Below are 22,864 nucleotides of genomic sequence, written 5' to 3' on the forward strand. Positions count from 1 at the left end.
ATCACTACTTCCACTGGACATGGACATGATGCCAGGTGACTTCCAAGGCTGAGTCCTAAGAGCTCACGCAGCTTCTACCTTATTTGCTAGTTAACAATCACACGTGGAGCCCTGAGCCACCACCTAAGAAGTCCCATCATGCTGAAGCCACCATGCTGTGAGGAAGCCCAAGTTACATACAGAGGCCACCTGCGGGCACTCCATCCACCATTCAAGCCTTTGAGTCTCCCCCCAACAAGCCCAGGCCCCAAATATGTCCATGATGGAACTTGCAGATGACTCCAGCCTCCAACTCTCATGGCTGGGCTTTGAGTCCTTCCTGCTGAGGCCTGACCTTGTGGAGAACAGACAAGCCATCCCCCACTGTGCCCTCTCTGAATTCCTGAGCCTTAGAGTCCATGAGCATAATAAAATGCTTATTTGAAGTCACTAAATTTTGGACTTATCTGTTACATAGCGATGGTAACTGGAACAACATACCAGAAGTGGGTGGAAGGCTGGGTCAGCCAGTGGGTTGACCTTCCCCAACAGCTCCAGCCAGACCTGCTGCAGCTGTGTCTCTGCTTTGAAACCCAGGAAACTCAGCACCCTCTTGTACCAGGGCCCCCTCCCCCCACTTACCACTGAGAACTGAAACCACATCATTCCCTCTCCCTGTGAGTCTCACCCCAAATATTAACTCCCTTGCATGTTCACCTCCTATGTTGAACAAGGCTGCCCGGTCTAACCAATAGGGTATCTTAGAAATGATTGAGATTTCTGAGGTTAGGTCATAAAAGACACTGTGGGTTCTAGGGAAGAGAGCTTCCACGCCATGAGGATTCTCTAGCAGCCCCACAAGAAGGGTCTACACACCAAGAAACAGCCCTCCTGCCAACAGCCAACCCCATTTCACCAGCCAACCAAAAAAGTAGCCTTGAAAGTGCGTCCTCCAGCCCTGGCAAATCTTTCAGATGGTTATTGGTGACCCTGGCCGACATCCTGGCTACCACTGCATGGGGAGTCCCCAAGCCGGGATCGCCCAGTTCAGCTGCTCCCAAATTCCTGATCTTCAGCGACTGTGAGATAACAAATGTTTATTGTTTTAAGTGACTACATTTAGGGGTAATTTGTTATTCTCTGTCTGTATGTTAAACAATTCTGGGACCAGGCATGCTTTCTGATCCCCATGTTTAAATCGTACTGAGAACAAGCATAAATAACAGCTCTCTGCTCTAAGAAATACTTGCTTCTGGAAGATAAGACTGAAGCAACTAAAATAGCTTGTTATCAAGACCAACAGCTAGTTCATCAAGACTTACTACAAGACCTCTGCCTTGCTCTGCTCCCTGATCTCAAACTACTTTGTCATAAACTCTCCCAACTCCAGTCAGTTTCTTGCCTTGAGAGACCCAACTTCAAAATCACCCAGTCTGGCCTCTAAAATGCTATCAATACCCTTCCCCAATGTCCCTGCTGGGAGACATTACTAGCATTCAGTCATAGGGGTCCTTTTCCATACTGAATTAGGTCTAATAAATTATGCTTTGCTCAATCAAAATTTTTCTGATGGTCTTTCTGGGGTAGTCAATACCATACACCTCCCCCAAACTGGGGCATCCACTCTGGGTTCTCTTTGGTCATCTGTCCCTGTGCTGTCCAATACAGCTGCCATTAGCCATATGTGGCTATTTCAATAAAATGACATGAATCACTTTGCTGGACACCTGAAATATTGTCAATCAACTGTACTTCCATTAAAAAATTCCCCCTAAAGTACATAAGGTTGAAAATTCACTTCCTCAGTTGCACTAGCCACATCTCGGCACAGAGAATATCTTCTTTCTCACAGAAAGTTCTAGGGGAAAGTGGATCATTTGCTTCAGAGGATGGCTACCCCTGAGGAAGCTCACAGAAGCAGAGGCGTTGAAGGATGGCTGCAAACCAGGGGCAGGCCACAGCCCAGAGCAGAGCAGACCGCCAAACTCCTCACGGGCCCGACCAACGCCCGCATAGGCAGCAGGCATGACTCCACCAGGCACACCCCTCCATGCGCTGCAGGAAATCACCAAGCTTTAGACCCACAGGGCACATAGGCATGGGTGCGCTGATTTCTGGGAGCATGTGATCCCCGCAGAGTGGCCCTGGCTTGGCTGAAATGGAAGATAGACGATCTCTGATCCACACAGCCTCCCGCATCAACTCAGATCCCTGATCCACACACAGCCTCCCGCATCAACTCACCGGCCTGTGGTGGGGCTCGCATTCTTGCTTCAGGTCTGACAGCAACCTGCCGGTCTGCAGAAACTCCCAGCCAAGCTTCCTGGATCCTTGTCAGCCCTTCAGGTCTGGGGTCTGGGAAGAAGGTTGAGAGGAAACCCTGGCGCGGCCCTCACAGGACAGAAATCGAGCAAAGGGGCACGTGAGAGATGCAGCAAAACCTTGGACTTCTTTTGCCTTTTCTTTTTGGGGCTTTGAGAATTTTTATTTCTTCCATGGTAACTCTCCCCTGGCTGGGGAATGTCATTTAAAATCATTCTGTCTTGAAAACTGTGGGATGAGGGAAAAGAAAAAAAGTCACCTCCAGCCAGGTTTTCACCATGCAAATCAAGGACATTTCAAAATGCTGGCAAGCTGCTCGGGGGACTTCAAAGATGTCCAGGTCCAATTACGCTTCATTTGGGGTGTGAATTGAGGAACTCTGGGGGAGGTGGCCCGAGTGCAACGTGTCAGGGTCGATACTGTGGTAATGAACCTAGGCCTTTGTTCCTGGGAGCCCAGCTGCTGACAAGTGGGCTGTTTCCTGAAGGCGGAGAAGCACTGTGTCCCCCACCAGGTGCAGGAAGCAGGCTGGAGATGTAGCTGCTGTTTAAAAAAAAAAAAAATCATTTGAAGGTGGCTTCTATTTTTCTTCATTTGTAAAAATCAAAGGTTTACAACAATATAATATCGTACATCAGTTATACTTTAATTAAAACAAAGTTTATGTAATTAAAAAAATTAAAAGGGGGCATCAACATCAAAATCTTGTTATGTCCTAGAATTAACCACACTAAGGGTCTCCTGCAAGTTGATTGAGTTGGAGTTTGGGCAAGGACTCTAACTTACAGACATACCACCTCCATTTCTGTGGCTGGGTTTGTTTGAATGGGCACTTGGAAAGGCCCAGTGGGGGAGGATTCATCATTAAATGGTAAAACAAACAAACAAAACATTTTGGGGGGAATAAGTTTGGTTTTGCTTCCTAGTTAGAATGAAACTGACTGGCTGTTACTCGTTTGGGAAACTCAGCCCTCTGTAGGCAAGCTTGATGGCTTAAGGGCATTCAAAAATGATCCATTGCGTTCTTCTAGCCCAAAAGTCTTCTGAATATGTGGAGGCATATTCTGAATATGACAAGGCATATTCAGAAATCTCAGCCAAGACTGCTGGGTAGATTCCTAGCAGGACATGTGAGAGCAATAAATCTGCTGCAAGTGGGAGAAAGAAGATCAAAAGCTGGTCTCTCCCACTCTCTAGGATGCTTATGCAATTCATTATTTCACGTCCTTGGTTCTTTTTTCAAATGCAGATATCCTGAGAAAGGTAACACACCCAGTAACTAACACCTTAGTGCAAATGCATTCATCAGAAACATTTGGAATGGCAGAGGAATCTCGGTAAGGCTGCCTGTGAAGAGGGAATAAAAAGTACAGATGCTGAAGTCACACCCTGCAGAGTCCGTTTCCTAGGGTGGAGGCCTAACACCAATATTATTTTTTAAAGCTCCCCAGATGATGTCAGTACACGACCAAGTTGGGAACCCAAGTTGAGAACCTCCCAGGACAGAGCATGGAGGACTGAGGACAGGGAGGGAGGGAATGGAAGAGACAAAAGAAAAAAACTGGAGTTCTTCTCATGAAAGACCTGTTTGAAGTCCTGGCAACCCAACTTGCTGGCTGCACGGTTCTGGGCAAGTGACTTAGCCCCTCTGATCTTCATCTTCTTCGTCTGTTAAATGAGAATAATTTTCTTCAGAAAACAGTGGCTCTCAAACCTGAAAGGGCATCAGAATCACCTGGAAAGTGAAAGTCACTCAGTCGTGCCTGACTCTGCAACCCCATGAACTGTATGTAGTCCGCCAGGCTCCTCTGTCCACGGGATTTTCCAGGCAAGACTACTGGAATGGGTTGTCATTCCCTTCTCCAGGGGATCTTTCCAACCCAGGGATCGAATCCAGGTCTCCCTCATTGCACACAGATTCTTTACCGTCTGAGCCACCAAGGAAGCCCACCTGGAAGACTGGTTTAAATACAGATTCCCAGGCCCCACCCTCACTCTCCCAAATCCTGACTCAGTCAGTCTAGGGCGAGCCCCCACAAATTTGCAGTCCTAACAAGTTCCCAGGAGGCCCTGATACTCCTGGTCTGGGGCAGTATCCCTGATATCAGGGGCACCTGAGCTGGTTATTATTGGTTCACCAATTTTATCCATGACGAGGCTGGAAACCAAAGATAACACCCATTGTCTCTTGAAAAGGGCTCAAGACCCAAAGAGGGAGCTGGACTGGCACACAAGTTGTGCAAACAAATTTACATCGTTTTAGCAATTTGCTAAGACACACCCCACGTTCAAACCTGAGGCCTGAAGCCACCAAGGAGCCATCATGAAAAAGAGAGGCCACATTTTAAGCGACACCCCTCCTCTCCACAAAAAGCATCCTTGACATATGTCATCCCAGAGAGGCCTGGCCTGGTCTCTCTGGAGCCCACCGGGCTGGAGCAACAGCACCGAGAGCAGGTGTACCTGATTCACGCTGCCCTGCTCCTTGAGGGTACAAGCATGTTGTGTGTGTGGGGGGGGTGGTGCACATTTCCTCTTTAAAATGCTCAGTGGCTTTCAGGGGCTCAGGGAGAGGGGCAAGGAGGCTCCTACCTTAGCTGCCCCTTAGAGCAGGGCTGGTGAAGCCAGTCTTTGAAGTAGAGACGACCATCATTTATGCACCCACTCCTGTTTTCCTGTTCCAGAACCCAGTATCCTCATGCTTCCAGCCTGGGTTTTTGGCCTCTCTCTGCCCCAGACTTCCCCTACCTCCTCCTATCGGATGGTTGCCAGCTCAAACTTCCCAGGTGTCAGTGACAAGACGATAAAAGAGGCCAATCTTCACATATTTGGGGGTGACAGGTTGAGGCCCTTCTCATGAATCACAGCATTTTCCCTGGGGACTCTCAAATGGGAGACTCTCTGGCTTGGGGATTCAAAGGGGACACTGCAAACCACAGGGCAGTGTCCAGGATCAAAGTTAAAGACAGAGAATGTTAAGGCAGCTTGAGAAGGAGACTCTCCACTGAGGAGAAGGGAACTGATCCAAGAAACTGGAACTGTGCACTTAAGGGTCTTCTACCCTGAGTCCCGCAGTCACCAATTAACTAGGCACGAAGAACCTGACAGCATTCTGCTTCACCAGGGCCTCAGGCCATCTGACCACAGCTGCCACACATTCCTTGCTCCCTGGACCCTCCAATCTGCACCTACCCAACCTCAGTCTTGGCCACAAATGATGTCACCCCCAAAATGGTGCCAACTTGAGAGTACCTGCTTCCCTGGGCTCCAGGCTTTGGGGGTTCAAATGATCACAACCTGAAATTATTATTTTTAAATTTATCTTATTGTTAAATTGCTTCATCAGTTAAAATGTTACAAACTCCATAGGGCAGTTACTAGCAATCTTGTTAAAGTGCCAGCCCAGCCTAGCATCTTTGACTGTATGGGTTGATAGGTGAATAGGTACATGGATGCAAGGGTGGATGAATGGATGGATAGAAGAATGGATACATGAAAGGGCAGATGAAAGAATGAGGGTGGATGAATGCGTAAACGGGTAGATAGAAGGATGGCTGGATGGCTGGATGGATGGACAGAAGGTCAGATGGATGAATGCATAGATGGATGGGCGAATGCGCAGGTGGGTAGACTAGCCTCCATGTGTCACCAATGTACTCCTATAACACCTAGACCAGCAGTTTCCAAATGTTTAGATCTTAGGACCCTTTTGCTTTTTTATTATTGAACACTCCAGAAAGTGTTTGTTTCTATTGACCCATCTACCAATATTTCCTATATTAATAATTAAAAATGGAGAAAAGTTTTAAATATTGGTTAACTGATATAAAAATAACATTAATGAACTTATTAAATGAGTGGGATGCAGTCTTTGAGATGGTACCCAGTAATCTCTGCTTTGTCACCCACACCCTTAAGGATTTCTTGCCCCTTGAATGTAGGGTGGACTTACTGACTCACTTCTAATGGACAGGACAGTAGTGATGGAACGTTATTTCAAAAATCAGATTATAGAAAGACTGTGGCTTCTGTCCTGCGTGCTCTCTTTCACTCGTTCTTGGGGAAGCCAGCTGCCATGTCACAAGGACAGACCCACATGGCAAGGAACTGAGGTCTGCCCACAGCCACATGACTGCGCTTAGAGGTGGATTGTTTCTTCATCTGGTTGAGCTTTGAGATGACTGCAGCCCAGGCCCATGCCTTGACTATAGCCTCATGAGAGATTCTGAGCCAGAACCACCCAGCTAAGCTGGCTGCTCTCAGATTCCTGACCTACAGACACTGACAGATAATGTGTGCTGTTTTTAGCTGCTAAGTTTTTAGGATTATTTGTTACACAGCAATAGATAACTAATATACACGTTAACATCACTAGCACAATTTAATGAAAAAAAACTGTATTTTCTGGAAAAAAAAAAGAAAGAAAGAATTAGGGAGAAAAGTGACATTGTTATACATTTTTGCAAACCTCTTTAGTAGCTGGCTTCATAGAGGACAGCTGCTTTCTCCTAGCTGCTTTAGTATACAATCTGTTGTGATACGTGGTTTTGGTTGAAGTCTATGAAGAAAATGGAGCTTGCAATTAGAAAAGACAGTCTGAAAACGTCTGGGGTACCACAGAGATCCTTGGAACATACTTTGGGAACTGCTGACTTAGACAATCATGGCCTCAAGAGTCTCACTCTAGGGCCTTGATCCCTAACAGTTTCCTGTTTGGGACATTTGCCAGTTAAGCAGATCAGTGGCGGCCAATACTGAGAGTTAAAGAGTGGGTTTGGCTGCAAATGGGCACAAGGGAAATTTGAGAGTCCCTTGGACAGCAAGATCAAACCAGTCAATCCTAAAGAAAATCAACGCTGAATATTCACTGGAAGGATTGTTTGCTGGATTGGATGCTGAAGCTCCAATACTTTGGCCACCTGATGAGAAGAGCCGACTCAATTGGAAAAGACTCTGATGCTGGGAAAGCCTGAGGGCAGGAGAAGGGGATGACAGAGAATGAGATGTTGGATGGCATCACTGACTCAGTGGACATGAGTTTGAGCAAACTCTGGGAGATGGTAATGGACAGGGAAGCCTGGCGTGCTGCACTCCATGGGGTCGCAGAGTCAGACACGACTGAGTGACTGAACAACAACCGGGTGCTCGGGTGACCATGGTAACTGACACCACCCAGGAGTCTTGCCCCTTGCTGGAAGGGATAAGGCTCTACGAGGCCCAACAGCAGAAGACAGTGATGCACAAATGCCTAATCTTGACTGGGTCTTGCCCAAGGTGTCACCCAGAAGGCACAGGATGGCCCACTTCTGGCAGCCATGGTTAAGGCCGAGGCATCTGGGGTGGTGGAGGGCGGGGTAGGGGTGGTGTTTTGTGCAGTGAAGTTTTCTGGAGACTGTGCTGTATCCTCAGGGATTTCTCCCCTCTTCACCCTTTTCCTGTGCACCTCCCACTCCCTGCCCCCTACCCCAAGTTTAACGTTCGTTTCAGCAGGAACCAGTCTGATTTTTCTCTGCCTAGTTGGTCAGAGCAATGCGTGCAGCTGTAGCAAAGAATAAAAATAGCCTCCTCCGTGACCAATTTCTTCCCACTTCCCTTTCTCTCTCTCCATGCTCGCCTCTCTCTGTCCCTACCTTCTGTGGAGGCAGGAAGGTCCCTGGAGGGTGCGAGCATTGCTGAGCTCTGCCAGGCGCCCGAGTTTCCCTCCCAGGCAGCACCTGTTCCTGATTCTATTTTGCTGTGGCCCCCACAGGCCGGCACTGGCTTCCCAGGGGACGTGGCATTGTCAGATGGGTGCCTGCCCGCCCAGCGTCCAGCCACCTCACCGGCAGCCTTGCTCTGCTGCACACAAGCACTGCAGACACTGACACATGGAGTGCCCACTGGCGGTGCTGGTATCTGTGGTGCTCATCTCTCCCCAGCCGGCTACAGCCCTGCCTGTGAGCCTTCCAGATCTTCTGGCACCTTAGAGGTTAAATAAGAAACCTCAAGCTGGAAGGAGGAAAAAAAAAAAAAACCCGACTGGGTGCTATGCGCCCAGGCTCCAGGCGGTGTCCCTAGTGTCCTGGGCTTCCCCCACGCGGGGCGACTATGTGTCCTGGAGGCAGCCGCAGTGAAGACGGAATCTGAAATGGGCAGAGAAGTGGGCTTTTTAGTTTGGAAGCAGGAGCAGAGAAGCAAACCTGTAGCAGCTCAACTCCCCGACGCAAAGGTCTCGCCTGCCTCCAGCAACGGAGTGTTTCTAAAACCCCGAGCCACCGCAAGAACCAGGGGTATAGCACGCCCAGCCTCTCTTCCCCAAGCCTGTAGGACCCTGCAGGGACAGAGGACCAGCTACCTACATCATTTCAGGGCTGGTTTGTGGGGTCCAGGGCCATTCGCGTCACTGCATTGCAGTTTGGGAACGGAGTAATCCACTCCAGCAAAGACGGGCGGACTTTCCAAACCACACGAAAGTTCAAACCACACAAACGTTGGCTCCAACTGGGCTTGGAGCGCGGGGCTGGCTTTATCTGTCCCTGAGGGCTTTGCCCTGCCTTGCAATTGATTAGGGCTCCTAAAAACCACTGAAACGGTTTATCTTGCCCACTCAGCCTCAAGCCCCCTGATGGGCTGGAGTGGAGCCTGGATTGTTCTGGCAGCCAAGCCCCAGCCCAGCTTCCTCCCAGCTTCAAGGCCCCCAGGGTCACCTGGCTGGCCCCTCACCCCACAGAGAGTTCTCATTTTGTGGCAGGAAATAGGGGCAAATGCCATGACCATGAGAATGTTATTCACCACAGAAAGGGAGATCCTTCAGACCTGATAGGAGGGGAGGGGAACGTTTTGTAAATACAGAGATTCAACTTGGAGAGGTAAGGAATTAAAGTGGGCTTTAACACAAACTAGTGGGTTAGTGGGGGATCCCAGGCATGGGTAGGGGGGAGTCCTGTGGTAGCTGAATTTTCAGGCTCACACCAGGACACCTCCCACCTGTCCCAGCTGCCGTGGCACACAAGTCATTGCGCTAACCTTGGACAGAGAGGCAGAATTCGCCTGAATCCACAGCAGAACCCTTTCAGCCTCTGAAAGCAGGTGACCCACTCAAATTACCTAAATTCTTTCAGGCTGTGTCCTGCCCCAGCAGTTCAAGGTAAAAGAACGTGTAAACAAGTGGCTGGTCACAAGGGTTTCTATCATGTTTAGTCTCCCCTGACAAAAGGGATGTGCTTGCGTGCTCAGTCATGGCTGACTCTTGGCAACCCCATGGACTATAGCCCGCCAGGCTCCTCTGTTCATGGGATTCTCCAGGCAAGAACACTGGAGTGGGTTGCCATCCCCTCCTCCAGGGGATCTTCCCAACCCAGGGATCGAACCCAGGTCTCCTGCGTCTCCTGCACTGACGGGCAGATTGTTTTACCACTGAGCCACCTGGGAAGCCCAACAAAAGGGGTACCCTTCCTTGAAAAACACCTCACAGATGTAAAAGGCTTTACAGTTTACAAAGCTGTGTAGCAACCCCCCCCCCCCATCTCACCTCATCTCATCCTAAAAACTGTGAGCAATGGGGTGTGACTCCTATAGCAGTTAGGGTTCAGTTGCAGGAAACAGAAAACCTCTCCGGCTATTTTAAGCCAGGAAAGATTTAATACAGGAAATTAGGTGATTACAAAATCATTGGAGCAGGTTCTAGACGCCCATAACACCACTGAGCTGGGCTGCCAAGACTGCCGCCATCTCCGCCATCACCGGGAAGGTGGAGAGGGAGGGGGCCAGCCACAGAGATGTTGCTTCCAAGAGGACACTGCTGTAGTTGTCTTCCAAGGTCAGGAAGCCACTGCCACCACAACACTTCTCAATACCCACAAAGCTGGTGACTAATCAAACACTAGAATGTTGTCTCTCTCTCTCACACATACACACATACACACACACTGTCTCCAGCAGCAACAGCCAGAGTAGCAGGCAAGTGGTCTCTTCCTCACTGCTGCCTTCCTAACCTCGCACAAGTGCACCTAACTGCTGGAATCGGATTCTCCTTGGCAGCCCCAGCTGCAAAGGTGTCTGGGAACTGTAGTTTTTAGCCTTCAACCGCTGCAAAACATGAATGTGCCAAAGGACCAGGTTGGAATGGAGGTTGAGTGCATGCCACCTCATCTCCATTTTGCAGGTAAGGAAACTAAGGGTCAGAGAAGTTAAGGAACATGTACAAGATCACATTGCTAGTAAACCTCGATCTCTCTGACTCCAAAACCTGTGCTTTCATCTGATACACAGAACCAATGGCCCCATTCCATCTGGGGCTTTGGCAATCTTAGGAGCATCTTTTAGCCCAATGACCCACACTATAGTAGAAGCTACCACATACCTCCTGCATGCTCAAAGGCTGGACAGCAGGCTGTGACATGAAACTGAGGCTCGGGGACTTAGAATTGAACCCAGGGTTCCTGACGCCACGTTGTGTATTGGGTTCCTGTCCTTACACACACAAACAGACACACAAACCCGCATCAATATCTGGGGGAAGGGAAGACAAGCCCGAGTTGTCCCTGGAGACATACGATCCTCTAGCATTCCCTGGAGACATCTGTTCTACAGTTTTCCGGGTGAGAAGTACAAGGCTGACCCACATCCAACCCCCACAACCGTGTTTGAGAAATTCCCCATCTTGCTAGTTGCCTCCCACCAGAGAAGTGAAAAACGCCATCCAGTCACTTTCCCAGCTACCACTGCAGTTAGTGTGGGTTCCTGACTTATGCTCAGCCAATCAGATGCCCCATCAAAGACTTGGAGTCAGGAGCTGGTGATGCTCAGCTGCACGGAGGACAGAAGCCCATTCTGATGGAGAGCGGCAGTCACCATGGCAATGACATTCCATTCCTGGGATGACAGGTACCATATCCATGTCCAGAGGTGGCAGTGTAAGCCGGGGTGTCCTGGATTTGGCAATGGGATGGTCACTGGGTGGGCCTGACTTTGGCCGTGGCCCTGACCGCTGTGCAGATGCCTTTGGCCTGCTTTCCAAACCCAGCTCTCCAGGCCTGGTTATTTTGTGAACTCACCAAGACCCTTCTGATAAAGTCCTTTTCTGCTTAAATAAACCAGAATTGCTTCCTGTTGCTCAGAGCCAAGAGTTCTGGCCATTATAGCTCAGTTGCCAGATTTTCCCTGGCTTTCCCCAGCCAGACCACACAGGACACCAGGGAGTCTAGAGCTCTCATGCATCGCAGCCCACTTCCTGGGAGCTTGCGTCCCAGGACATCAGTCTGTTGGCCTTACACCAGGAGAGCTGTCTGGGTCTGACAGAGGGAGGGTCCCACATCCATCCCAGGTAGTTGGGTGATGACAGTCTTGGGCTCCAACTCAGACTGTCTCCCATCAAAGGCTTTCCCATTGACCATGACCTTTCCTTGGGTGCAAGTCACAGACCTCCCACACAGACACATACCTCCTCAAGGTCTCCCATTCAGCATCCAGAGAACACTTCCTCTTCTTCCAGAGGCTTTGCTTTTTGTTAGCCTTGGCCCCACACTGAGGCAGAACAGCTGTGGACCCAGTTCAGACTCCACAAATGCAGGCTGAGGGCACTGAGGCTCCTACAAGAGATGATAGCTGGACATTAAAAACAATTTGCAGCAACATGGATTGTTTCTGTTCAGTCACTAAGTCAGTCATGTCCAACTCTTTGCATCTCCATGGACTGCAGCATGCCTGGCTTCCCTGTCCTTCACTGTCTCCTGGTGTTTGCTCAAATTCATGTCCATTGAGCCAATGATGCCATCCAACTGTCTCATCCTCTGTCGTCCCCTTCTCCTCCTGCCATCAATCTTTCCCAGCATCAGGGTCTTTTCCAACGAGTTGGCTCTTCACATCAGGTGGCCAAAGTATTGGAGCTTCAGCTTCAGCATCAGTCCCTCCAATGAATATTCAGGACTGATTTCCTTTAGGAATGACTACTTTGATCTCCTTACTGTCCAAGGGACTATCAAGAGTCTTCTCCAGAACCACAATTCGAAAGCATTGATTCTTCAGGCTCAGCCGTTTTTATGGTCCAACTCTCACATTTGTACATGACTACTGGAAAAACCATAGCTTTGACCAAACACATCCTTGTCACAAAAGTGATGCCTCAGCTTTTTAATACATTGTCTAGGTTGGTCAAGAGATGATGACAAGAGATTGTCATACTAAGTGAAGTAAGTCAGACAGAAAGAGATATATGTTATGGGCTTCCCTGGTGCCTCAGACGGTAAAGAGTCTGCCCACAACAATAGAGACCCAGGTTCGATCCCTGGGTTCGGAAGATCCCCTGGAGAAAGAAATGGCAACCCACTTCAGTATTCTTGCCTGGACAAGATTGTTATACTAAGTGAAGTAAGTCAGACAGAGAAAGAAACATATCTTATGATATTTTTATATGCAGAATCTAAAAAAGAAATGATACAAACGAACTTATTTACAAAAGAGAAACAGACTCACAGGCCTAGAGAAGGAACTTATGCTTACCAGGGAGAAGGACGGAAGGAAGGGATAGTTACGGAATTTGGGATAGACAAGTACACACTGCTATATTTAAAATGGATAACCAACAAGGACCTACTGTATAGCACAGGAAACTGTGCTCAGTATTATGTAACAACGTAATGGAAGGGTGCTTCTCACCTAGGGGCTGGGCCTTCAGGTCCCGTCAGTGGGTGAAACTGACCAGGGCTTCACTCAGTCAGAGGCAGGCAGGAGCCAGAGAGACTGGCTTCCTGCAGTCATCACCATGAAGCCAACTCACGTCAGCTGAGTGTAGACAGGGGTGGAGAGTAGGAGGCCTATCTCAGGAGATGGCCCAGCTGGTGGGTAGACTAGAAGTCCACTGGGATGACAACAATGTGCTATAAACTTGGGCTTATCTCTGTCTTTGTTCCCATGACCCTTGCTTTCCGAGTAAGGGTACCCTGAAAATAGAACAGAGGTCCAGGGAGAGTGTGTACCCCGAGGCCAGCAGAAACAGGATGCCGCTGTGGTTGGAGAGTCCACAAGTGACGGGGCCACCACTGTCCTGGCTGGGACTCTGAAGGAAGTAGGTGTCGTTTTCTGTAGTTAACACAGAAGGGAGAAGAGCAGAGGGGCCCAGCAGAAAAAAGATGCTTTTCTCCCTTTTGTCAGGTGAGCAGGAGAGGTTCAAGGACATCATGGAGTGCTAGGGTAGGGGTGGGCTGAAGATAAGATGGAAAATCACATCGCCACTCGACTCTGGTGGGGATGGTCACAAACACCACCCTGCCATAGAGTCAGCCTCAGCCATGCTTTGAGAGAGAAGCATGGATTTTGGAGTCAGACAGACCTGGGTTCAAATCCCAGCCACACCATTCAACAGCCGTGGGATCCTAGACAAGCCCCCCCCCCCTTTTTGGTAGCTTGTTACTTGGGCATCCCCGTTAGCCATGCTTCCCAGTGTGCGTGCCCTCATGTTGCCCCCTCCCACGCTGACTCTGAGTTTGGGCATGTGGCTTTCCTTGGCCGATAAGGATATAAACAAGAACGAGGTAAAGCAGAGGTTTGCAAAGTGCTTGCATGCTGAGGCTTGTCCTTTCCGAACACTCCATCCTGGAAGTCAACTGCCATGCTTGGGGAAGCCAAAGCTAGCCTAGTGAAAATGTGAGGAAGAGAACTGAGGCAGCCCAGCCAGTAGCTAGCACCAAGACTTCACACACATGAGAGGCCCTCTTTGGCCTTCCAACCGAATCTAGCTGCCAACTGACTGCATTCACATGAAAGACCCCGGATGACACCACCTGGGGCCCGAGAACCACCCAATTAATCCACAGAATCATGAGAATTTATCATTCGTTCATTATCATTCCATGTTGTTTTAAGCCTCTAAGCTTTGAGAGGTTGTTTCTGCTGCTGCTGCTAAGTCACTTTAGTCGTGTCCGACTCTGTGCGACCCCATGGACGGCAGCCCACCAGGCTCCACCGTCCCTGGGATTCTCCAGGCAAGAACACTGGAGTGGGTTGCCATTTCCTTCTCCAATGCATGAAAGTGAAAAGTGAAAGTGAAGTCGCTCAGTCGTGTCCGACTCCCAGCAACCCCATGGACTGAAGCCCACCAGGCTCCTCCGTCCATGGGATTTTCCAAGCAAGAGTACTGGAGTGGGGTGCCATTGCCTTCTCCCTGGGAGGTTGTTACATTGTAGTAAATAACTGAAATACTGTCTAACCTTCTGAGCCTCAGCTGCCCCCTCTGTAAGATGGGGTGATAACATTCTTTGCCAAAAGTTATGAGGAGTAAATTTAAGACACAACAATGATGAGCATTTACTGAGTACCTGCTGTATTCAGACACTTATAGATACCAAGCCAAATGTAGGTAATTTAAAACATCCTGAATATTCATTGGAAGGACTGATGCTGAAGCTTAACCTCCAGTATGAAGCAAAGAACTGACTCATTAGAAAAGGCCCTGATGATGGGAAAGATTGAAGGCAGGGGGAGAGGGGGACAAAGGAGAATGAGATGGTTGGATGGCATCACCAACTTGATGGACGTGAGTTTGAGCAAGCTCCGGAAGTTGGTGATGGACAGGGAAGGCTGGTGTGCTGCGGTCCATGGGGTTGCAAGGAGTTGGACGCTACTGAGCGACTGAACTGAACTGAACTGATCTGCGGAGCATCTATCTCTGTGAAGTAGGCCCATTTTCCATTCAAGGAGCCGGAACATACAGGGGTTAAGTAACGTGCCCAAGGTGGCAAGTTAAGGTCTGAACTGGGGCTCTAACCTGGGTCCCTCTCATTCTAATCACCATGACCCAGCAGGGCCTCCTTCACTGGCACCAATGAGTGAACAAACCACCTTCCAGGGAAGCATCAAATCTACGTTTCAAGAACTTTGGCGGGTGGTTGGAGGAGGGAGGCGGGGGGCGTACTCACAAGGTTGGCATCAAGTCCAAGGGCCCTCGAGGGCAGGTTAGCAGGGCTCCGTTTGGTGGCCAGCCCTGTGCTCTTGGCGTTGCTTCAGAGAGTCCTGGGTCACAAGGGATGACAGAACTCAGAGCAAATGCATTTTCACTTCTAGGAAAACAGCTAATGGGGGTCATCGGCACCACGGTCACAGCCAAAAGGCAGCTTGTTTCTCAAGAGGCAGGAAGCACCTCAGCCATGAGTGCCCTGCCCCCAGCACTGGAGAGCCTCAAGAAGCTAGAAGCCACCCCTTAGTCCCTCTGAGAGACAGCCCCCTTGACGCACACATAACACACACAAAGCCACAGGAAGGGGGCAGCTGTGGGGTCCTAGATCACAATGGGGTGGGGGTGGGGCAAACCAGAGTGCCGCCCCCCCGCTGCTGCTAGGAGGCTCCCATCCTCCCAATAAGGTAATGAGTGACACCGAAGAGGGATTCTTCCCTGCCCTCACCCCAAGCTAATGGTTTCACTCTCCCTCCCAGAGGTCCAGGAACAACCTTGTCCTGGGCCGGGGTGGGATGGTGGGGGGAGGTGGGTAGGGAAGCCCGCAGCTGAAAAAACCTGCACCTTCCTCTCTTTCCTTGATTCCACCCATCTTACCCACTCTGCCTTCACAGGGTCCTTTTCAGAAGTGTTCACACATGACACAAGGTGTGAAAAGAGATGTTCTGAAAGTATATTGCCAGAATGATCTCAACTTTGTTTCAAAACTATATACATTTGAAAATCTATATGTATATGTTCATAAATATACAAAAATGAGTGGCAGGAACCATCTGAAAGTGTTGACAATGATTTGGTGCTAAGATACAGTGTTTTTTTCTTCTTTGGATCTTTCTGTAGCTTCAGCTTCTCTACAAAAGACACGATCACTTTGAGAATCAGAAAAGAAACTATATCATTTGTGCTGCTTTTTAATGAATGTGCGCGGTCTGGAAAAGTCACACCTCAAAACTCTTCCCATCCAGCACCTTAATTATTGGTTCACACCTAGAGTAGTAGTAGTATCTCTGGACACCTGAGTCTTCACCCAGGGCAGAGATGGGAAGCAAGAGGCCTCCAACGCCCCAAGCAAGAGGGGGTGGGGCCGTTGAGGCTAAGCAGAAAGGGGCGGGGTCGGTGAGACTGAAGCCTGTGTCCATCACTACCTAGGATTGCTTCCTGTCCTCCTGTGGCCTGAAGACCTGGTACCCAGGCGTTGCAACACTGGGCTGGAGAAGCTGCTGGAATGGCGAACCACCCCTGGCCTGGCCTGGGAGGGCAGGAAGCCCTGGCCTGGAAGCAGAATTCTGAGGCCTGGCTCACGCATGTTGCCTGGTTCCCACTGGACTCCACCACTTACAGTAACAGCCTTCCCTTGCAGGCAGAGCGGGGACTGCAGGAGGTGAGGTGGTGCATGGACAGAGCTCAGCATGATTCCTAGTACACACTAGGCGAATAAACACACGCCCATCAGCGCCGCTATCCTGGGTAAGCCCAGCACCTCAGTCATCTGATGCTAGAAAAGGGATGTGCTATCCTGTTGGTGCTCAGCCGGCAATCCCCTGTTCTGTCTCTTGCTGGGTCCTGCTGAATATGCAACCAGAAAAAAACTTTTCTACCCCCAGAGCAGTTTCTTGATGTGCTATCTTGGCCAAAGCAAGCTGTTAATTAGCATGGGTGAGAAATGCCCAGATGATACCATCAAAGACCTTTAAAGTACCCCCAGCTGGTTGGGGATGTTTGTTTTGCTTCCCATCAACTCTGTTCAGAACCATGACAGTATCTCCAGCCAGAGTGGGAGCCCCGAGGGGCAGGGTGGGTCCAGGAAAGCCAGACACAACTGGGAATGGTGAAGTTCCCTGACACAAAGGAGTGGACTCAAGACGAGCTCCTCCGTCCTCCTGTACTTTCAGGCTTGTAGTGCCTCCATCTGCTCTCTCCCTGCTCTGACTTAACACCCTTGCTTCCAGGAAGGGGTCTGCAGTAAGTCATTTATACATTAGTATTAATTTTGGTATTCCCAGGGGCCTCCAGTTTCATTGTGAAATAAAACTCTTTATTCTCTTCCCTTGAAATCCTGGGGCAGAGGGGTAGGGGGCAATCCTTGGCCCTAAATGAGAAAATGGGAAGGAGTGCTAATTCTGATGTTTTAGCCATTCCTGGGCCCAGTCACCCACATCCCCAAGGTTAGGTAGATATTCACCTTTATTTCTCATTAAGGAAACTGGAATAAAAGCATGAAAAGCTTTTCTCTATCCTTAAAAGAGAAGCATCTACAGAGTTTAAAAAAAAAAAAAGTGTTAAACTGATAGAAAAAAAAAAAAAAGTGACACAGAACTCAGAAGTCCTAAAGGAAAAGATGGGTGGATGTGACAACACCAGCCTCCTTTGCAGGGAAGTACAGCGTCAACCAGAGATTGAAAGCTGGTCTCCCACTGATCCAACCCACACCAGACACTGCTGTCTCCCCTAGTTACTTACAGTTTTTTGAATGAGTTGCCAGCATTTTAAAATTGGAAGTTTTCCCATAAAAATCCATATTTCCGGCATCTCCTGAAGAATCAGAAGACCCAGCACACTGGTTCCCAGCAGAGGCACACATGCTCCCTGGCCTGCCCTGGCCTCGGAACCTGCTTCACTTATTCACATTGTTCGCTTCAATTCAGCAGATGCCTGTGATGTGCCGTAAACAAATCAACAAAGAAAAGGTGCTTTAGAAGAGCATGCTTGCAACACATCCAAGCAAAAGTTAATATCCATTATATATCAATAAAACCTCCACCAACAGTTAGATGGGAAAATGGAGGAAAGTATAAACAGGTAATTCATAGAGAAAGAAAGTCAAATGGCCAATAAACATGAAAGATACTCAACCTCTGGGTGATTAGGAAAATGCAAATGAAAATGAGAAGATACCTTTTTCAAAAGCCATCAAATTAGCAAACAATCAAAAAGCTGTCTAGCATCACTGTTGACAAGGAAGTGGGGAAAGGAGAGCTGGTGCACGGTGTTTGGTGAGCACGGAATTGGTGCAACCTTTTTGGAGGGAGATTTGGCAGTTCCAATCGGTATTTTAAATACATGTACCTTTAAAGAAATGTAGGTAAATTTTTATTGAAGTAGCGCATGCCTCCAGAAAAGGGTGCAAATCCTGAGTGTGTGGCTGAGACACTGCACACACCCAGGTGACCAGTGCAGATGGGAAAAGAGAATGTTATCAGTACCCAGAAGCCCCCGCCCCCGAGCCCTCTCTTGGTCAGTAAAACTCCCTGAAGATAACCACTATCCCAGCTTCGAAAAGGATTTGCCTGTTTCTGAACATTCCATGAATGGAATTATGTAGTATATATTCTTTAGTATCTGGCTTCTTTCACCAGATATTATATATTTATTTAATTTTTTAGCTTAGTTGAATATAAATAAATTTTATATTTTTTAGATATTCTAGTTTAAACCAACTAGAACACAGTTGATTTACAATGTTGTGTTAATTTCTGCTGTACAGCAAAATGACTCAGTTATACACACATATATTCTTTTCCATTATGGTTTATCCCAGGACATTGGGTATAGTTCCCTTTGCTACACAGAAGGACCTTGTTGTCCATCCCTTCTATATGTAATAGTTTGCATGTAATAACCTCAAACTCCTAGTCCATCCCTCCCCCACAAATATTTTTTAACTCCATCTAATTTCTGTGAAGCGGAACATTCATTGTTGCATAGAATTCCATTGCATGGCTAAACTGAACTTTATTATTCTGTTGTATTGATGAAGGCCATTTGGGTTGTTTCCAACTTGGAGCTATTGCAAATGGTGCTGCTAATGAACATTCTTGTATGTGATTTCTGGTGCCCATAGAAACACAGTTCTGGGACTTGTCTGACTGTCCAGTGGTTAAGACTCCGTGCTTCCACTGCAGGGGGCACAGGTTCAACTGTGAATAACATGGGGGTTAGGGACATGGACCCTCCATGCAGAATCTGTGTATAACGTATAGTCAACCCTCCAGATATCCATGTGTTTCCTCCATATTCACGGTTCCAAACGCACAGATTCAACCAATCTCTGTAGCACTGTCATATTTACTATGGAAAAAACCACCTGTAAGTGGACCTTCAAACCCCTGTTGTTCAAGGGTCAACTGAATACCTCCTGACACCACTCACTTTAGGAATCTGTTTTACAGAACCCCCTGAGAGAACAAGACTTCACGTCCAAGGTGTTTAACATTGAAAATAGTGTGGTCAACCTTTGCACTCACTAATAATGATATGGTCAAAAAATATGATGTCAAGCTTCCCTGTGATTTGGAATAGTATGTAACTCATAAAAAAGAGAACAAGCTTCCTGGGTGAATGCTGATGTGGAAAGCTGCTCACTCATTGTCAAGTGAAAAAAAAATCCTGCAAAAAAATCGGGTATAGTGTGATTCCACTTAAGCTAACAGAAGATAAAATGGAACTTTATAAGTGGAGATGTGTGCTCATTATATCTGGAAGGACTTTTCACATGTGAACCAGGGAAGGGAAATGCAGTGAGGGGAGGTGAGGAAGAGATGAGATTTTGTATATGTTTTGTATATTTCAAATCCATCTACTTTTCTCCGCCCTCATCGCCACTGTCCTATACTAAGCCACCATGGCCTCTGGTGTTGAAAACACGATGGTCTCCTTACAGGTTCACCATTTGTTACCTCTGCCACCCGCAAGAAGGTGGGGACCCAGGGGATAGCAGTGGAAATGCTGGCCTCAAGAGTACACTACTGTAATGGGGTCAGTAAGGCTGCCCGTGATACTGCCCATCAAGTGAAAAAAGAACCTTGTGAAAAAATAGGTAGGGTACAGTCCCCCTTTTTCATAAAAAAATTAAAGTTAAAACAATACGAGTGAATATATATATGCATGTGTGCTAAGTCACTTCAGTCGTGTCTGACTCTTTGGGACCCATGGACTGTAGCCCGCCAGGCTCCTCTGTCCATGGGATTTCCCAGGCAAGAATACTGGAGTGGGTAGCCAGTTCCTTCTCCAGGAGATCTTCCTGACCCAGGGATTGAACCCACATCTCTTACCTCTCTTGAACTGGGAGGCAGGTTCTTTACCACTAGTGTCACCTGGGAAGCCCGAATATATATGTATGTGCATTAAAAGATTTGGAAGCCATGGCCAGCATAAAATCTCATTATCCACAAAGCAAGTGACAGGCTGGCGTTCCCCAGGAACAGCTGCACCATGGCACCCTAGTGACCTTCCGTGTATCCACATGGGCCACAACACAGGCAAGGTTTGAACTGCAGCTAATCTGCATCTTGGCAGAACAAGAGAAGATGGAGGCCACCTTCCATTCATCTCCTGTATCAGTCAGCTGAGACCGTCATACTCAGCACCTTAGACTAGGTGGCTTACATGACAGAAATTTAATTCCTCGCAGTTCTGGAGGCTGGAAGTCCAAGATGAAGATGCTGGCAGGGCTGGTTCCTTCTGAGGGCCAAGAAGGAAGGATCTGTTCCAGGCCTGTCCCCTTGGTTTATAGATGGCTGTCTTCTTCCTGAGTCTTTACATCACCTTCTCTCTCTGTGTCCTAATCTCCTCTTCTCACAAAGACACCAATCAGATTGGATGAGGGCCACCCATATGATCTCATTTTAATGTAATTACATCTTGACTGGCCCTGTCTCCAAATGCAGTCACATTCCAAAGACACTAAGGGTTAGGATTTCAGCATATGAATGGGGTGTGGGGGATATAGTTCAGCCAATAACACCCCCCATCTCCCCTGGGAGGCTTTCAGGAGATGGTTTCTCATCACCTCCAGGGCTCTGATGAGCTGGGAAATTTTCATGCCACCCCCCTCATGATAGAGCTTGTGCGAAACTGCCTAGTTTTACATGTTTATACCACCAGCCTAGAATGGGTCCATCAGCCCATTTTGTTTTGATGTCATCCTTTTGGGGGTAAGACAAACACCCAGGGGGCTGGCCCCTCTGATTAATCTCCCTTTTACTGTTTGTGTAAGTAATAAACTGTCCAAATCTGAGAGTGGCTCACTGCATCTTTATCAGCTAAGTCAGCCAGGGCTTGGCCTTTGGCTTTCCTGGAAAGTCTTATGTGTGCTTGACAACAGACACTGGAATGTGTTGCACAAGCGAAAACAAAAATCTTGCGAACAGAGATGGGAGAAAGAAAAACAAGAAGGAGGGCTCCCAATTCTGTGCTCCTCCCTCCCCCACAGCCAGCACCCAGTGCTCTTATGCTGGGGTGACCCAGGCCGCCCCACTCCAGCTGCTGGGTCACCTGGATTTGAACTTGCTTGCTATTTAGAAAATGAATTAACAGGTGATAAAGTGCGTGCATCAAAATATCTAGAAGCACTTTTTTATATGTAAACTGATGGCATCAATAATCCTTGAGGAAGGGAGTTTGACACTTCATGCATATTTTATACAACAGGCCCCGGAGGATACAGGTGACCTGGCAGAGGTGGGAAGATTGGCTTCTGACAGGCAAGGTTGAGTCCACTCACAGTCAGCATCCTGTACAGGCCTCATTACTCTCAACTCTTTCCCCAACAAATAAAAGTTTAGGTAAAGAAATCAAAAGCACAAGGAGAGACCACTTCACACCCATCAGGATGGCTATTTTCAAAACCCAGAAAAAACAGAGACTAGCAAGCGTTAATGAGGATGTGGAGAAACTGGATCCCTTGTGTGCTGCTGGCGGGAATGTAAAATGGTGCAGCCACTGTGGAAAACAGTAGCCAGACACAAAAATGACAAATATTGTATGATTCCACTTATATGAGGTCCCTAGAGCGGTCGGACTCATAGACACAGAAAGTAGGATGGTGGTTGCCAGGAGGTAAGGAGGAGTTTCTTTACATTTTGTCCTAATTAGTGTGTCATAATGATATTTTATATTGAAATCAGAGATAATTTTTATAGAGAATCAAAGCATCCTAATGGTACCTGACTTCCCCTTTCCAGGCCTCCTTCCAGACCTCTGAAGGGCGGAATAGGCCACATATCTCATGGCTCCCTTCAGAGAACTAAGGAAGGGAGTTAAAAACCAAACGTCCAGCATGACAGCAGTGTCACCTGCCTACCAAACAGTCTCTGGAAAGACAGTATTCAGGGAACTCCACTGCAGAGAGAAGCACAAAGAAGCTGATGTCAACAACTACTTGTCAAGAAAGTGCTTGACCAAAAGGCACTGGGCAGGACAGCCATTCCCAGTGGCCATTTTATTTCTGTAACAGCCCAGGGCAGGTCCATGTCAGTGGCCTATGTGAACTTCCAGAGCCTTCCTGTCCCTCCAAACCTACAGTGCAACAATATAAACAGGTTTAAAACTCTTCTGTATTTCCCAAGTACCCAGCCTTCACTAGACCAAGCTTAATGTACCTGCAGCAAGCAGCACTAACTAATGTTGTTTTGCTGGCGTTCAGGGCTCGTGACCTCACACTGCACACACACAGAAAGGAGAGCTAAATGAGTGTCTCCAGCGGGTGGTCCTGACATCGGGTTTTGAGTGGAACGTTCCCACTCTTCCTGGCTTCCAGGTGACTGAGTTTCTCAGCTTCACGCTTCACGCTTCCCTCTTTCCTTTATTATACTCCTCCAACCTCAGCACCCATCCCCCATACCAACTTCTGATTAG

At 48.2% G+C, this 22,864-nt stretch overlaps 1 protein-coding gene across 1 annotated transcript in view; it reads right to left on the reverse strand.

Annotated features, from left to right (window-relative positions):
• LOC101905248 (uncharacterized) overlaps nucleotides 1–17,932 on the reverse strand; it is a 33,100-nt gene extending 15,168 nt beyond the window's left edge. Inside the window, exons 1-5 of the mRNA XM_059883810.1 lie at nucleotides 17,690–17,932; nucleotides 15,195–15,288; nucleotides 11,723–11,870; nucleotides 3,886–3,969; nucleotides 2,224–2,844 (exon numbers count right to left, since the gene is read on the reverse strand). The gene's annotated coding sequence lies outside the window, so the exon portion shown is untranslated. The remainder of the gene's footprint in view (nucleotides 1–2,223; nucleotides 2,845–3,885; nucleotides 3,970–11,722; nucleotides 11,871–15,194; nucleotides 15,289–17,689) is intronic.
• Between the last annotated feature and the right edge of the window lie 4,932 nt (nucleotides 17,933–22,864).

Source organism: Bos taurus, chromosome X (assembly GCF_002263795.3).
Source record: "Bos taurus isolate L1 Dominette 01449 registration number 42190680 breed Hereford chromosome X, ARS-UCD2.0, whole genome shotgun sequence".
NCBI classification, from domain to species: Eukaryota; Metazoa; Chordata; class Mammalia; order Artiodactyla; family Bovidae; genus Bos; species Bos taurus.